Below are 12,307 nucleotides of genomic sequence, written 5' to 3' on the forward strand. Positions count from 1 at the left end.
TGACCAGGCTGGGTCTTGTACAGCCTCTGCCATGGGGACAGAAAGGCCCGGAGAAGGGCGCTGAGTCGCTTAAACCCACCAGTGTGGGAAGAAGCACCACGTCCACCCATTGAGAAGGCCACCCCTATTTGCCTTGACTCTTTCTCTTCCTGTTAAAAATTATCCAACTTTCACCAAAAGAATACACAACACTAACTTTCTGCAAACGCCTGCCCCTGTGGGGAATGGCACTCCTGGAGGATGTAACTTCACAGACAAAAAAGCTGGAATCAGTAACCAAGGTTCTAATTCAAATCCGGTCTAATTCAAATCCATTAACCCCTGTGATCCGTTGCCGATCTACAAAAAGAGCCTAACAGCACATTAGTCGTTTGACCAGCCAGCGTCCATCCCTTTTTCTGGTAATAAAAGTCCACAAATTCCCTCAGAGTAGGCACCTCTCCCCGCCTCTCAGTCAGCGTGGCTCTGGTGGGATCGACTCCGCCAAAGAGCCACGGGTGCCACGTGACCAGAACTGGCCAATCCCAGTCTCACAGCCTCAAACAGCGATTGGCTCCAGGTCAGACATGTGACCCCATAAGAGCCAATGAGACTTTTGCTGAGGCTTCTGGGAAAGAGACAGGCGCTCTTTCCGGCTGAATCTAAACGCTGACAGGCTACAGGGGGTGAATATGCTACAGCCGATTTTCTAACATACAGTTCCTACAACTGAAGTCCATACAGGAAAAGGCAGAGTTGACTCGTGGGGAGAACCTGAGTCCTGATGACTTTACTTGAGCCCTGAATCCAGCTAGCTGTGCCTGACTTTGCAGTTAGGTGAGCCTAACTCAAATTTCTTTCCAGCTTAAGCCAATTTAGGTTGATATTTCAGGCAGCTGAAGCGAACTGATGTATATGTGTATATCTGATTAGTACCTCACAGGATGTGAAAAAATGGAATGAACTGATAGCTGTCTTGTAAAACAGTGTATATATACATGATTATTAAAAACACTGGTCACAGGTATTGATTAATAATAACAAGTGCAAAGAGAAAAAAGTGGGCATTGGAGAGAAATGACTTAGTGTGATATGTGCTTATTCTGACTCTTGAAAATATTCCAAAACATTTGTTTAAACAATTTTATCATAAAGCTATTTCAGCAATAATAATAAGAATAATAACAAGAGCCATTTGCTGAATGCTTACTGTGGGCCAGAGGCCGTTGAAATGACTATATTATGTAATGTGCTTGAGTCCTCATAATGACCTTAAAAGGTGGATATTATTATTATCATTCACACTAACAGATAAGGAAACTGAAGCACAGACAAGTTAAGTTACTCACCCACAGTTACACTGTAAATAAAAGGCAGGATTCAAATGCAGACATTCTGATGCAGCTCGTGCTTTTAGCCAAGACACTGAATCTGAACCTACACTCAGAGTTCGAATATTGTTCCAGTGAAGCAGAAACTCAAACTCAGGCACTCCCAAAAGCATCAAATGGGAATGTAATATACCACTATTTTAACCCTGGAAGAGTCTTAAGGACTAATTCCTACATAGGTCTGCATTATGAAAGTATACATATTTAACCACATTAGTGATTATCATTTTTTGAAAAAGTGTGAAAAGCCTCACAAACCTCAACCAATTGCATCCTTTGGTTAAACAAAAGTCCTAGATGTTCCCAAGACTAAGAGGTATATTAATTAGTACTACCTTTCCAGAAAATAACATTTGCACCTTCCACAAAGTCAACTTTATGAGGATATTCCCATCACTAAATTACTTTTCACCACTTTTATAGATGAGAAACTTATTTAAAAACCTACCCATCTTAGTATAATATAAAAAAGAAAAAAATTTATGAACTGGACTTTCTCAAAATTAAACCTTTTTCCTCTTTGAAAGACACTATTATGTTAGAAGGATACGAAGCCAAGCTAAAGCCTGAGAAAAAAACAACGGCAAATAACATACCTGAAAAAGGATTTGTATCCAAATATATAAAGAATTCTCAAAACTCAACAATAAGAAAACAACCCAATTAAAAGCTAGGCAAAAGATTTCAACGGCACTCCACTAAGAGGATCTAATGATGGCAAATAAGCACATGAAAAGATGTCCAATGGCATTAGTCATCAGAGAAATGCAAATTAAAACCATGATAAGATATTACCACATACCTATTAGAATGGCTAAATTAAAATCACTGATAGTGTCAGTGATGTGGAATAGGTGGAATTCTCGTACATTGCTAGTGGGAGAATACAAAATGGTACAGACACTCTGGAAAAAGCGTTGACAGTTTCTTATAAAGTTAAAAATATACTCACTATATCACCCAGCAATCCCCTCTCCCCAGAGACAGCTACCCTAGAGATAGAGAAATGAAAACTATGTTTGCACAAAAGTCTGTACACAAATGTTTACAGCAGCTCTATTCCTAAATGTTAAAAATTGGAAACAACGCAAATGTCCTTTAATGAGTGACAATGGAAAACTACTCAGTAATAAAAAGGAATAAACTTTCAATACATGCCATAACTTAGATGAATCTCAAAGACACAGTAAAAGAACCCAGTCTCAAAAGCTTACATGTATGATTCCACTTATAGGACATTCTCAAAAAGACAAAACTATAGGGATGGAGAAAAGGTCAGTGGTTGCAGAGGTTATAGGATGGGGACAGTTAACTATAAAAGGATAGCATCAGGGAATTCAGGGGGGTGATAATATTATTCTGTATTCTGATTGTAGTGATGGTTGCACAAACTACACGTGTTAAATTAACATTATAAAAGAAAAAAGTTAGTTTTACTGTATGATAATTTTAAGAATAAAATTTTAAAATTATTTTTAAATATGAATCTCAATGTCACAATGGACACGGTTTTTAAAAACTAGAAAGAAATAAAGAAGGATACATTTGTTAATAAAAGGAAAACCTGGGCTTCCCTGGTGGTGCAGTGGTTGAGTGTCTGCCTGCCAATGGGGGGGACACGGGTTCGAGACCTGGAATGGGACGATCCCACATGCCACGGGGCAACTGGGCCCGTGAGCCACAACTACTGAGCCTGCGCGTCTAGAGCCTGTGCTCTGCAACAAGAGGGGCCACGGCAGTAAGAGGCCCACGCACCACGATGAGGAGTGGCCCCCGCTCGCCGCAACTAGAGAAGGCCCTTGCACAGAAACGAAGACCCAACACAGCCAAAAATAAATAAAAAATAAATAAAAATAAATACATTTAAAAGGAAAACCTATACATTTCCCTTTCTGCAAATGTAGGTTTTCGAGGCAAGAGTAGAGCCTCAGAAAGAATGTCTGCAAACAGAACAATCACTAGTTCACTAAGTACAAAATGTAGGATACTTTTGAAGAATCCCATCACAGCTAGATAATTGGTCCAGGACCAAAAGTAAATCCTGGAAGAAAATGAAATGAACAGTGTACCACAGAGGTGATAGGCAGACTGGCCTGGACTAAGGCATGTTCAGTAATAGATAATAAGGGTGGTGATTTGTAGGCATCATTCTCATCCCACTGTGGACTTCCTTCTGCGACAGTATAAGAATACCACCAGATCATCTTGAAATCAAGTCATGAAATGTACTTTTATATTTTTAAAAATCAATTATTGTCCTTAAATTAACTATTCTTATTAATTCAATCAGGGTCCGCTTTTACTGCTAAAACATTAAATCTTATTTGATTAGAGACAGACTTCAAAAAATAAAAATAAACTGTGATCAAATAGCAGGAAAAAACAGTAGTAACGAAAATTTCTTCAATCTAAACTGAAGATGATTTCTGTATCTCTGTCTTTTACATTTATCTCCATTAGTGGAAAAAAATGATGTACCTCATAATTAACTTGGCTGGAATGAATCAAACTGCATTTGTAAAGGTTTCAGAAGACCAATGAGATGTGCTAAACAGTACCACTATCCACCTAAGCAGAAATTAGTATACATAAGTTTCTTTACATAACTAACAAAACAAAAATTTAAACAAAAGAAGAGCTACTAGAAAAATATTAGAGATTCATTTTTTAAGTCAGTAATTTGCCTCATACATTATGATTTTTCCTGTGGAGACCCAATTATTACCCTGAAAACAAGACCACGTTAGAAAGTAAATGCATTGTGACAAAAGAAAGAAAAGGCAGATTGATACATTATTAAAATAACTCACACGCCATACCCTGAGGATTAAGGAAGCCATGGCAGAGCAGGCCCCCTTCTCCTCAATGGACAGCACAGCTGTGGGGAAAACACTGCAGCTAGCAAAAGCGTGTCACACTTCCTCAGGGAGGAAGCAAGTTACAGACCACTCTAGAGAGGGCGCCCATAAACTGACAGCCACGCTTATTACCCAACGTCCAGGCCACCCACAGGCTGACTGCAACCCAACTTTCCCACCATTCCCACAAAGGCCCCAGTAAACATCAGGCATCTGAGGCTCTGCCAATGCCCTTCCCTCTACCCAAATATCCTTACCCTCCTCTCTCCGGATCTCAATCCTGCCCAGCTCTAAATGAACAATTCAAGGCCTACTTCCCTAAGAATGCCTCTCTCAAAACCAAAATTACTTCCTAGAGAATGACCTGCCTCTTACTCATCCATTATCTTGGATTAAATACATCATGTAAGATGCCTTATCTGACCAACACAACTATTTTAGAAATAGGAGTCATGTTTTATACCAACTATGACATGACATGACAACCAATCAGCTCACTAAAACCATTTAATAAATACTCTAATTGAATTTCCCAAAGAGTTGACCTAAAATAACCTAAATGCTAAGCATTTCAAGAACTGTCCTGAACCAAATTCACTTCTCATTTGAATGCCAATGTCATAGACAGGGATGTTGTATTGTCTTTAAATGTACTTGCCTTTATCCAAAACTAGAATCTCTGATGAATCTATGGGACACACATGTAAAATAGTCTGCAAAGTAAAAAAGCTTTATTTATTGTACTGTGCTTAATATTCAGCCAGACTTGCATTTTTCTCTAAAAGTTATAAAATTACTGAGTATGCAAGAAGCATTAAAAGAGAGACTAAGTCTATTGAGAAGAAAACTGGAAGCGAAGGTCATCAATCATTTTCTACTTTCAATAATCTCTTTCATAAAGAGGTAAATTCTCCTAAATTCCAGAATGAATAGAATTCAATACCGCAGAGTAAAATGCTTGAAATACATAAAATAAACATCTTGATGGACCTTCCACCATCTCTTTTAGTAAGTTAATTTATAAAAAAGAACCCTAATTTTAAGAAAAGTTATATCAAGAGCTAAAATTGAGATTTTTTTTCCATCTATTACTTTGATTATCCTGACCCATTTTTGAGAACTGTCAGCATTCTGGATCAATAATTCCAAATTATTTCTTGAAGAGAGTGAGATTCCTCCCAAGTCATTTAACATGCTTACTAATCAATAAAGATATGAAAAAACAAAAAAAACCATATTTATGAAGCAAGCAAATTATATTAAAAGACTGACTTTGAGAAAAGTTTGCTGCTTGCCAAGAAAATTTTATTATTATAAAATATTTTCTGTCATTTGTATTTCTGCATTTCCCTTCCAGACTATCTGTGTAGCCTTGTAAACACATCATAATCCAAAGCAGTGGAGCTTTATAAATAAAATATAAATGAACGCAAGAGAGCCAACTGCATAATTACAACAAAAGTGTACCGGGCTTCCCTGGTGGCACAGTGGTTGAGAGATCGCCTGCCGATGCAGGGGACACGGGTTCGTGCCCCGGTCCAGGAAGATGCCACATGCCGCGGAGTGGCTAGTCCCGTGAGCCATGGCGGCTGAGCCTGCGCATCCGGAGCCTGTTCTCTGCAACGGGAGAGGCCACAACAGTGAGAGGCCCGCATACAGAAAAAAAAAAAAAAAATCATACCAACACCACGACAACCATCATCCCAAGCAGATTACAAAATAGCAAGCAGATTATAAAATAATAGTCTACAAGCATACTTTTTAAAATATAAATCTATATGTACTGAATATCTTATATAAAAAGCCAAGAGAGAGAGATGAAACAAAATATGAAAAGTAAATATCTCCTTCCCCAAAACCCTAACTCCATTCCAGTCATGAGGAGAACATCACACAAATCCAGGTTGAGGGACAGTCTATGAAATACATGAACCAGGACTCTTCAAAATTGTCATTAAAAAAAGGAACGTCTGGGACGTTCCTGGTGGTGCAGTGTTTAAGAATCCATCTGCCAATGCAGGGGACATGTGTTCCAGCCCTGGTCCGAGAATATCCTGATTGCCGCAGAGCAACTAAGCCCTTACATCACAACTACTGAGCCTGCGCTCTAGAGCCCGCGAGCCACAACTACTGAGGCCACACGCCGCAACTACTGAAGCCCGCGCACTCTAGGGCCTGTGTGCCGCAACTACTGAGCCCAGGTGCTGCAATTGCTGACGCCTGCGCACTTAGAGCCCATGCTCCGCAACAAGAGAAGCCACCACAATGAAATTCCGTGCACCACAATAAAGAGTAGCCCCCACTTGCCACAACTAGAGAAAACCCGCGCGCAGCAAGCAACAAAGACCCAACACAGCCAAAAATAAACAATAATAAAAATAAATAAATAAAGGCATCATCACATAAAAACAAATGAGGAAATAATTTTTTTATAAAAGAATAACTGGTGGGGCAGTGGTTGAGAATCCTCCTGCCAGTGCAGGGGACACGGGTTTGAGCCCTGGTCCGGGATGATCCAACATGCTGTAGAGCAACTAAGCCCATGCCCCACAACTGCTGAAGCCCCCACGCCTAGAGCCCGTGCTCCACAACAAGCGAAGCCACCACAGTGAGAAGCGCGTGCACTGCAATGAAGAGTAGCCCCTGCTCGCCACAACTAGAGAAAGCCCACACACAGCAACGAAGACCCAACGCAGCCAAAAATATATAAATTAATTTAAAAAAAAGAAACTAAAGAGTCAAAAACAAACTAAAGAAATAAAATATATTTTGGGAAGAAATAGGAAAAATTATACATGGACTTGATATCTGATAGTATAACTATTAGTGTTACTGAATTATCTTCTTAGGTGTGATAATGGTATTATGTTTATGAAGAAATATGTCCTCATTCTTAGGAGACACATGATGAAGTATGAATGAAATGCCATCTAAGATTTCTGCCACTTAGTTTCAGCTGGCTCAGGGAAAAAAAAATTCTATCTATTTGACAGAGAAAGAGAGACAAGGCAATTTATGACATAACGCTAACAATTGGGTATTGATTGTACTATTCTTACAACTTTGCTGTAGGCGTAAAGATTTTCATAATATAAATTAAACTAACAGTTTTCTTTAACTTAAAAAAGATTCAAAACCCAAACTAATCCAGAAGTTATAATCTTCTCGTACATATAAAATATATTTTATTTTATGCTGCTTAACTCATCTCCTCCAAATTAAAAAAAAAAATTGAAAAGGGGTGACTTATTTTACATAGTAAGGAATTATAGCTAACATCCAGGAGTAATATTTAGGTTTCCTTCAAATTGATATTGAATACAGTCTTTTTAATCATCTGAGCAGTTTATACTGATCTTGGCTCATTAATTGCTAACTTACCTAGTTTTTTTTAAATAAAAATGTTTATTTGAATACAATTACCTTATCCCTTAAAGAAGCTGGAAAGAAGATTAAATAACCCAGAAGACACAGTTGGAAACTGTAAAGAAGTATAAGAAAGAGAGTCACTGGCAGAAGAGAAGAGCAGATCTCTTGCAAAGCTGCATTCCATGTACCCTGCCTGGGTCAGACATAGTTCATCTTGAGCCGAAGATCCAGTAGAGACCCATCTGCCCAAAATGCCTTTCTCCAACTGAGAAAGAAGTGAAAATGCTAAGACATATGAGAACATTTGTTGCTGTCTACAGCTAATTGAACCAGAAACCTTTAATACCATTTCTAGTCCTGAAATTCTATTATTCTACATAAAACACCTTTGAAAACAAGTATATATTATCATTTCACACCCATTAGGATGGCTACTATCAAAAAAATAGAAAATAACTGTTTGCGAGGATGTGGAGAAATTGGAACCCTTTTACATTTCTGGTGGACATCAAACGGTGCTACTGCTATGGAATACAATATGGGGATTCCTCAAAAAATTAAACACAGAATTACCATATGATCTAACAATTCTTCTGGGTATTTCCCGAAAGAACTGAAAGTAGGGACCTGAACAGATATGTATACACCCAAGTTCACAGCAACATTATTCACAACAGCCAAAAGGTGGAAGCAACCTGAGTGTCTATCAAGAACTGGATGGATTTTTAAAAATGTGGTATTACATACAATTTCATAGTATTTAGCCTGAAAAAGGAAGAAAATGCTGCCACATGCTACAATATGGATGAACCTTGAAGACATGCTAAATGAAATTAGCCAGTCACAAAAGGACAAATATTGTATCAGTGCACTTACATGAGGTACCTATGGTATGAATGGACCCTATTCAAATTCTTAGAAACAGAAAGTAGAATGATGTTTGCCAGGTGCTTGAGGGAGAGGGGGATGGAGGGTTAGTGTTTAATGAGAACAGACTTCAATTAGGGAAGATGATGGAGTTCTGAAGATGGATGGTGGTGATGGTTGTACAACAATGTGAATGCACTTCTTTTTATTTATTTATTTATTTTTTTGTTTTTTTATTTTTTTTTATTTTTATTTTTTTTATTAGTTTCTGCTTTATAACAAAGTGAATCAGTCATACATACACATCTGTTCCCACATCCCTTCCCTATTGCGTCTCCCTCCCTCCCACCCTCCCTATCCCACCCCTCCAGGCGGTCACAAAGCACCGAGCAGATCTCCCTGTGCTCTGCGGCTGCTTCCCACTATCTATCTACCTTACGTTTGGTAGTGTATATATGTCCATGCCTCTCTTTCGCTTTGTCACAGCTTACCCTTCACCCTCCCCATATCCTCAAGTCCGTTCTCAAGTAGGTCTGTGTCTTTATTCCCGTTTTACCCCTAGGTTCTTCATGACATTTTTTTTTTTAATTCCATATATATGTGTTAGCATATGGTATTTGTCTTTCTCTTTCTGACTTACTTCACTCTGTATGACAGACTCTAGGTCTATCCACCTCATTACAAATAGCTCAGTTTCGTTCCTTTTTATGGCTGAGTAATATTCCATTGTATATATGTGCCACATCTTCTTTATCCATTCATCCGATGATGGACACTTAGGTTGTTTCCAGCTACGGGCTATTGTGAATAGAGCTGCAATGAACATTTTGGTACATGTCTCTTTTTGAATTATGGTTTTCTCAGGGTATATGCCTAGTAGTGGGATTGCCGGGTCATATGGTAGTTCCATTTTTAGTTCTTTAACGAACCTCCACACTGTTCTCCATAGCGGCTGTACCAATCCACATTCCCGCCAGCAGTGCAAGAGTGTTCCCTTTTCTCCACACCCTCTCCAGCATTTATTGTTTCTAGATTTCTTGATGATGGCCATTCTGACTGGTGTGAGATGATATCTCATTGTAGTTTTGATTTGCATTTCTCTAATGATCAATGATGTTGAGCATTCTTTCATGTGTTTGTTGGCAGTCTGTATATCTTCTTTGGAGAAATGCCTATTTAAGTCTTCGGCCCATTTTTGGATTGGGTTGTTTGTTTTTTTGCTATTGAGCTGCATGAGCTGTTTATAAATTTTGGAGATTAATCCTTTGTCAGTTGCTTCATTTGCAAATATTTTCTCCCATTCTGAGGGTTGTCTTTTGGTCTTGTTTATGGTTTCCTTTGCTGTGCAAAAGCTTTGAAGTTTCATTAGGTCCCATTTGTTTATCTTTGTTTTTAGTTCCATTTCTCTAGGAGGTGGGTCCAAAAGGATCTTGCTGTGATTTATGTCATAGAGTGTTCTACCTATGTTTTCCTCTAAGAGTTTGATAGTTTCTGGCCTTACATTTAGGTCTTTAATCCATTTTGAGCTTATTTTTGTGTATGGTGTTAGGGAATGATCTAATCTCATACTTTTACATGTCCCTGTCCAGTTTTCCCAGCACCACTTATTGAAGAGGCTGTCCTTTCTCCACTGTACATTCCTGCCTCCTTTATCAAAGATAAGTTGGCCATATGTGCGTGGGTTTATCTCTGGGCTTTCTATCCTGATCCACTGATCTATCTTTCTGTTTTTATGCCAGAACCACACTGTCTTAATTACTGTAGCTTTGTAGTATAGTCTGAAGTCAGGCAGCCTGATTCCTCCAGCTCCGTTTTTCGTTCTCAAGATTGCTTTGGCTATTCGGGGTCTTTTGTTTTTCCAAACAAATTTTGAAATTTTTTGTTCTACTTCTGTGAAAAATGCCAGTGGTAGTTTGATAGGGATTGCATTGAATCTGTAGATTGCTTTGGGTAGTAGAGTCATTTTCACAATATTGATTCTTCCAATCCAGGAGCATGGTATATCTCTCCATCTATTTATATCATCTTTAATTTCTTTCATCAGTGTCTTATAATTTTCTGCATAAAGGTCTTTTGTCTCCTTAGGTAGGTTTATTCCTAGATATTTTATTCTTTTTGTTGCAATGGTAAATGGGAGTGTTTTCTTGATTTCATTTTCAGATTTTTCATCATTAGTGTACAGGAATGCCAGAGATTTCTGTGCATTAATTTTGTATCCTGCTACTTTACCAAATTCATTGATTAGCTCTAGTAGTTTTCTGGTAGCATCTTTAGGATTCTCTATGTATAGTATCATGTCATCTGCAAACAGTGACAGCTTTACTTCTTCTTTTCCAATTTGGATTCCTTTTATTTCCTTTTCTTCTCTGATTGCTGTGGCTAAAACTTCCAAAACTAGGTTGAATAAGAGTGGTGAGAGTGGGCAGCCTTGTCTTGTTCCCGATCTTAGTGGAAATGGTTTCAGTTTTTCACCATTGAGGACAATGTTGGCTGTGGGTTTGTCATATATGGCCTTTATTATGTTGAGGAAAGTTCCCTCTATGCCTACTTTCTGCAGGGTTTTTATCATAAATGGGTGTTGAATTTTGTCGAAAGCTTTCTCTGCATCTATTGAGATGATCATATGGTTTTTCTCCTTCAACTTGTTAATATGGTGTATCACATTGATTGATTTGCGTATATTGAAGAATCCTTGCATTCCTGGAATAAACCCCACTTGATCATGGTGTATGATCCTTTTAATGTGCTGTTGGATTCTGTTTGCTAGTATTTTGTTGAGGATTTTTGCATCTATGTTCATCAGTGATATTGGCCTGTAGTTTTCTTTCTTTGTGACATCCTTGCCTGGTTTTGGTATCAAGGTGATGGTGGCCTCGTAGAATGAGTTTGGGAGTGTTCCTTCCTCTGATATTGTTTGGAAGAGTTTGAGAAGGATGGCTGTTAGCTCTTCTCTAAATGTTTGATAGAATTCGCCTGTGAAGCCATCTGGTCCTGGGCTTTTGTTTGATGGAAGATTTTTAATCACAGTTTCAATTTCAGTGCTTGTGATTGGTCTATTCATATTTTCTATTTCTTCCTGAGTCAGTCTTGGTAGGTTGTGCATTTCTAAGAATTTGTCCATTTCTTCCAGGTTGTCCATTTTATTGGCATAGAGTTGCTTATAGTAATCTCTCATGATCTTTTGTATTTCTGCAGTGTCAGTCGTTACTTCTCCTTTTTCATTTCTAATTCTATTGATTTGAGTCTTCTCCCTTCTTTTCTTGATGAGTCTGGCTAATGGTTTGTCAATTTTGTTTATCTTCTCAAAGAACCAGCTTTTAGTTTTATTGATCTTTGCTATTGTTTCCTTCATTTCTTTTTCATTTATTTCTGATCTGATCTTTATGATTTCTTTTCTTCTGCTAACTTTGGGGGTTTTTTGTTCTTCTTTCTCTAATTGCTTTAGGTGCAGGGTTAGGTTGTTTACTCGAGATGTTTTCTGTTTCTTAAGGTGAGATTGTATTGCTATAAACTTCCCCCTTAGAACTGCTTTTGCTGCGTCCCATAGGTTTTGGGTCATCGTGTCTCCATTGTCATTTGTTTCTAGGTATTTTTTTATTTCCTCTTTGATTTCTTCAGTGATCATTTCGTTATTGAGTAGTGTATTGTTTAGCCTCCATGTGTTTGTATTTTTTACAGATCTTTTCCTGTAATTGATGTCTAGTCTCATAGCATTGTGGTCGGAAAAGATACTTGATACAATTTCAATTTTCTTAAATTTACCAAGGCTTGATTTGTGACCCAAGATATGATCTATCCTGGAGAATGTTCCATGAGCACTTGAGAAAAATGTGTATTCTGTTG

At 38.1% G+C, this 12,307-nt stretch overlaps 1 protein-coding gene across 1 annotated transcript in view; it reads right to left on the reverse strand.

The window, feature by feature from the left end:
- LOC307067913 (RAD52 motif-containing protein 1-like) overlaps positions 1-12,307 on the reverse strand; it is a gene marked incomplete at both ends in the record, with an annotated part of 278,899 nt that overhangs the window by 10,605 nt on the left and 255,987 nt on the right. The window lies entirely within an intron of this gene.

The sequence above is a fragment of the Hyperoodon ampullatus genome (assembly GCF_949752795.1).
Source record: "Hyperoodon ampullatus genome assembly, chromosome: 19".
Classification (NCBI taxonomy): domain Eukaryota; kingdom Metazoa; phylum Chordata; class Mammalia; order Artiodactyla; family Ziphiidae; genus Hyperoodon; species Hyperoodon ampullatus.